General features: G+C 29.2%; 1 long non-coding RNA gene across 1 annotated transcript; it reads left to right on the forward strand.

Annotated features, from left to right (window-relative positions):
* Nucleotides 1-1,339: 1,339 nt before the first annotated feature.
* LOC123290625 lies at nt 1,340-2,545 on the forward strand. Its single transcript, XR_006534886.1, has 3 exons — nt 1,340-1,375; nt 2,087-2,259; nt 2,410-2,545. It is a non-coding gene; the product is annotated as an uncharacterized LOC123290625 (long non-coding RNA).
* The last annotated feature ends 3,786 nt before the right edge of the window (nt 2,546-6,331 follow it).

Below are 6,331 nucleotides of genomic sequence, written 5' to 3' on the forward strand. Positions count from 1 at the left end.
CTGCATCAGGACCAGGTCTGGACCAGATGAGGATAGCCTGATGTATAGTTTAATCGAGTATCGTAAGGCATACTGCATCAGGACCAGATCTGGGCCAGATGAGGAAAGCCTGATGTAAAATTTAATCAAGTATGGTAAGGCATACTGCATCAGGACCGAATCAGGACTAGATACAGTTATCATAATATAAAAGATTATCAAGTATATGACATGTTTCACATCATGCCATTTTTCTATAATGGAATAAATGATAATTTAATTCAATTCAAAATATTTTTCATATAAATTTTAATGAATCTAATCGTTCAATATAATTGGTCTGGTGAAATAATAATAATAGTAATAATAATAAATTTAATGTTTGATAAATAAACGTTTTTTTAAGTTACATCGATATCATAAACTTAGGATTACATATCATGTTCATAAATTTGAAAAATACACAAAAAAAATTTAATGCATATATTTAATTATAATGACATAACTTAATAACAAAGTATGCTATGATATTAAATGTCATAGTCAACATAATACATTATTTTTTATGCGAGTGTTTCATGTATGAAGTAAAGGAATTACATACAATTTTTCTTTTTGATTTGTACTTAAGTCAATACAAATCATTTTTTTCTCAATGTTAGTTAATGAACAAGTGATAATATTGGAATCTCTTCTAGTCACTTTCCACATATTTAATGATTCTGATGAACATGGATAGTTGTAAATTGGTTTTCTCTTTTTTAGTGTTTGCCCAGTAATTGTAATATTATTGTCACCTGAAGAAATATAAATATTATCAATTTGTAATATAAGCAAAATTGAATCTTGTCCTTTTTGGATAGATTATATTTTGGAAAGGAAAGTCAAACATGTGGTCACTTCAAGTGAATATATTATTTTTGTTTAGAACATTTATATATTCAAGCACAAACCTGTTTATTTGCAAGTATTCGTATGTTTACTTTAAATGTATATATTTTTTGGAATTACGTATATACTTGCAAAGTATGTTGCAAGTGTCAAACATGAATGTATCTCAGGCATGAATATGATGATATGTAGGTGTGTAGATCAGGCATATGAATAATATATAATATATAGAATGAGGTTAGGTATATAATGACATTGAATAAAAATCATGAAATCCATGCGGTCTTTAAGTTTAATTAATTAAACCCGACGAATAATTAACAAATATAATTCAACTAGCTAACAAATGTGCATTAACTAGTTAACAAGATAATTTTTATTAAAATTATAAGTGAAATTTATAAGTTTGATAAAAAAACTGAGTAAATGAAACAATTAGGTTATTTATAAATTTGTGTTGTGTTTAAAGCTTCGTTTTTAAGTTTAATTACGTAAATCATACAAGGTTAGTATAAAATATTAAGTTATTAATTCACTATAATCTTTTGTGTGTTTGATTTTATCTTTTTAAATTTTTCAGGCATCATATCCCAAAAAGTATTAGACATACGGAACTGTGGGTCGGCTTAAATTGTTCCAAATTTAGTTTATTTTCCAAATGATATTAGCAACTAATGCCAGAAGCTCATTGTTTTTGAATTGAACTGAAAAAATCCGAAAATTTTATTACGCCGGTAGCACAATTCCTCTGTTTTGATTGCTAAATGTGGTTTTACACTCTCCTAAGGTGTCGGAATTACATATAAAAAATGTAGCTTTACATCACGTTATGTGATTTTAGCTGTTTTTTTGGTAAGATTTTACTGGCGTAATAATCAAATCTTTCGTTTTAAATTCATCTTATAGTCGCATCAAAATATGTTTTTAGTCAGGAGTCCTCAATAACAGCTCCGATTTTGATGAATTTTTTTTCAAAATTATTCAGTATTTTCAGTATTATTTAAAATCAGAAATATTTAAGTTGGGGGAAATAATTTGGAGGAGGAATAGCCAATGTCGCAACTGATATATCGATGCCCAGCCAAAATGGCTAATGAGAGAAGTTAGAAATTTTGAGGAGATATTGATTTTATAAATATAAGAAAGATCTATTAAAATAAGATAAAACAGATAACTAAAATAAATAATTAGCATTAAAATAAATTTTCTTTTCCAGAATAAACGTTTATACTATTGTCTTGATGGAAAAAATACCATTACTCGTAACATGGGTAATATTATTGGAGCATATATATCAAGAGACGTAGCACTGCCGTTTGTGGCGGTAAAAGCAACTCAAAACAAAAAAATTTTCAAAGATACAAATTTTTTCACTTGTATAAAAAGGATGTAAGTTATTTTATATTGCAGGATTACTCTCGTTGATAACTAATTAATTATTTCTTAATCATATGTTATTATTTTATACATAATTATAATTATTATTTTTTTATTACTTATTTAATTACGTACATAATTAATTAAAATTTTTTATTTTAGTTGCTGTAAGACAAAAATCCCAAAAAAATCAAGATATTATTCCTGACACCAAATTGCATCAAGCATTATCGTCAGTGCTAAATAATGCTAAAGATTGGGATGGCCACAGAGTAGCCAGGATAAAAAAACAAGAAAATAAAAAAATTACTTTTTTTTGTTCACTTTTTTAAAAATTATTTTTTTTTTTGCTGTGTAAACAATTTTTAATATATAATAAATAATATTTTTAATTACAATAATAATAATAGTGTAATAATTTTTACAAGAATAAAGATTCGTGTTTCTTAAAGGGACCGGACCGGGCATACCGGATTTGGATTAGCCAAGGTATGTAACGCAGATGATTGATTTGGACCCGATTAGGAATTCTGAATCTGGTCCCGATAAAGTTCTCCTGATTGGGTCCCGACAAGGATTTCCTGATCGGGTCCAGGTACATCATCTGCGTTACACACCTTATCTGGTCCAGATAAGGTTTTCCTGATCGGGCCCCGATAAGGTTTTCCTGATCCGGTCTTGATAAAGTTTACCTGATCTGGCCCCGATAAGGTTTGCCTGATCTGGTCCCGATAAGGTTTTCCTGATCGGGCCCCGACAAGGCTTTCCTGATCGGGACCAGGTACATCATCTGCGTTACACACCTTATCTGGTCCAGATCGGGTATGCCCGGTCCGGCCCTGGTAAGGATCACGAAAAAATTTCTAGTCGGGATATTTTTCATTTTTATAACATTTTCCATATTTTTGGTGTATATGTAACAAGAATCTATTGCAGTTGGTTAAGCTGAAAACTTATGACGCTAAAATCAATAGTATAACATATGTCGGTGGTTCAAATCCGACTTGAAGGCATCTAGTTTTTTTTAAATAAACCTTTTAGCAGGTATAACAATAATAACCTCATATTGTATCGGTTGATATTAAGAATTTTTTTTTCAGTGTTTTTTTATAAAAATATAGAAGGCCCCGTTCACTGAAAAACGGCTAAGCTTATCAAGACGGTTTTTTTTCATTATAATTAATTATTCACTGGCATATATAACAGTCAACCAAACCGTTTTTGATTACTTCACAACTGCTAACTTAAATTATTTATCGAGGTGTTTTGTATAAGTAATAATTTTCTGTGTCAGATTATGGCAAATTGATATTAAAACCCAAAATCTATAATGATATTAATAATTATGATCTTATTTTATCATATTGCCAAATAGTCAACATAGTATCTATCCAAAAAAAATTGTATTCTTCATTAAACTGTTCCTGTAGTTAATAATCGGACTTAAAAGAAGTGTTATAATTAAAATGTAATTGTTATATATAGTCTATAAATCGTAAATTATACTAACTGGTTCATTATAATTTAGAACACTTGAAAAAATTATTGAAAAGTTTTTCTAGAATATAGTGTGAAAGTTATAAAACAAAAAGTGTTTTTAATTAATAACTAATACAATTGTTTTTTTGTAACACAATAGAAAATAGAAAAAGTTTGCTAACTTTCTTGTTTTTTTTTATTTTTATCATCCGTTCTAGGAACAAGTATTTATAAAAAATGTACTCTGACACAAAATATTTTCTTCTACTGTTTCTCTTTTCCTGAGTAGGGAGGGCTATAACGAACCGATCGTGTTTTGAAAACAGAAAAAATTGTTTCCTGAAAGAAGTACGAAAAGTTGGCAGTTGGAAGTACTAGATGGCAGTATCCTTGGTTGCAATGGTCAAATAAAAATTATAAACATTCATTAATCAATTTCAAGCGCTTGTTTACTTTGAATTTTAATATCTTCAATCAGCAAATGTTACAAGGCCATTGTATGTGTTTCAGAAATTTTAAGTTTTACTGAATGATTGGGTAACAATTTTTTAATCTACGTTATTAAATTATTAAAACAAAAAACTTTTAGCAAATGTAGGGTTGGTACTTAGTATAATGAAAACCTAACACAATAGACACTGAAAATATGGCCAATAGAGATAATTCATGTGTAAAAAATACAGTTAACTTCATTTGTAATTAAAAACATAAATACATGTACGCAGAAATCGGATTTATTAAAACTATACAAACAGAACTAATTGAGCCTAAAATACCGTGTAAAATAAATATACAATATTTACAAACCTAAATACCTGATGGGGTTTTTTTTGTAAACTAGTAAAACCTGTTTAACTGGGAGTATTTTATAATTTATATTAACGAAAATAATTGAGCAAAAAAAAGGAAGGTCGTGGGACCCTCGTTAAGAACAAAGTTCCTTACGAAATCTGTACAAAAAAAATTTAAACGTTAAACAAATACTTTTATATACAATTTTATCAACTTACGTATTTGTAAATAAATGTAATACTCTTCAAAATATTATTAAGATTGCTTTATTTAAATTCCAAAGAATTCTCAAAGAAAGAACAAAACTTTTGTTTGCTCATTTTACCAATTTTAGCAAAATGTCCATTTAAATTTTTTTTCCATTCATTTTCTGTACCATTCAGGTTTCCCCCCTTTGATCTATTGGCTGGCAACGCCCCTGGTTATAGCACTTATTTAAAGCAAAATATCATACATTTCATCCCTACTTCCCAGTACTGTAGTAGAATATGCAAAGTTCGAAGTTTCAGATCAAGAAAAATTGATTTAAAAAATTATAGACGTTTAACTATAACTAATTTAGTGTATTGAAATTAGTATTCCGTATGTTTGTTAAACTATTTGATCACCACCAACTAGTCATGGGAGTTATTTACTGTAACAAAATACACATTTAAATACAGTTTATAGCAACTTTCGTATATCCAAATAAAAAAATTGGATACACTAACATTAAACAAAATTTTTTTCGTAAGAACGCCATGATGAGCTGGATTCATGATAATAATAATACAATACAATGAATAAGCCGGAAAAAAATGTCCAAAGTGGAAAAATGGAGAAATAGTAACGATTTTAATGAAACTTTTGTAACGTGTTTATAGGACCCCAAGGAACATTCGGCCAACTTAACCTAGTCAGAAGGGGATATAGGGCTCCAGCGGAGAATTGTTTTGGCTTAAAATGATCATCTAGTAGGTATTTTGGACGCTTAATACGAATTCGATGTCAGATTACACAAGGCAAGTTCCTCATCACCCGCCGAAAGATTATCGAACAATTGTCATAAGTGCTGACGGGTTAAGTTCAATGAATTTGGACAGAAGTGTATATATGCATGTTTATGTACATTGTGCCACCTATCATATGCAATCATATGGCACAAATAATTTAGAAACACAAAACTATTAAGAATAATTGGAGCATAAACAAAATAGATATGAACAATAACCTCCTCCCTTCAATGAAAAACTAATATAATCAATGGTTCAGTTTACTAGTATAGTATTATATTGTTCAAACCTTCAAACATAGGTATTCAAGGTAAATTTAATACTAACAAAATCTTGATTGAGATAGAACTTTCTTCAAAGCTTATTGGAATAAGTAGACAAGTATCTTACATTATTGGTTATGGGAGACTTTAACATGAAGAGGGTGTCACAGATAAAGGCACTGGCATGAAAGAAAGATGAATAGTTTGTGAAATACACAAATAGTTTGTGGCTTGTACTGGATAGTTGAGTAAAATACCCAAAACTTTACTTTTGGTTTTGGATATATACTATTTTTTGGTTTTACTCCTCCTATTGTCGGCCGTAAAAACTTTAGATCGATTTTTAACATTATTCCCGTGATTAAATTGAGCTGAAACTTTACAGACAAAGCAAGGGAGTATAAGAAAAAAATTGGTTTTTATGGGTTAGGTTTTTTTTCTTATTCATTAGATAATTTTACATGCCATCCAGAAGGTTTCCGTGGCCTACAGAGGCTGCTGATTTCACCCAAGTTTTTTTATGTCTCTTGAAACCGAATTTCGTGGGTGGAACTTCGA

This window comes from Chrysoperla carnea, chromosome 1 (assembly GCF_905475395.1).
Source record: "Chrysoperla carnea chromosome 1, inChrCarn1.1, whole genome shotgun sequence".
Classification (NCBI taxonomy): Eukaryota; Metazoa; Arthropoda; class Insecta; order Neuroptera; family Chrysopidae; genus Chrysoperla; species Chrysoperla carnea.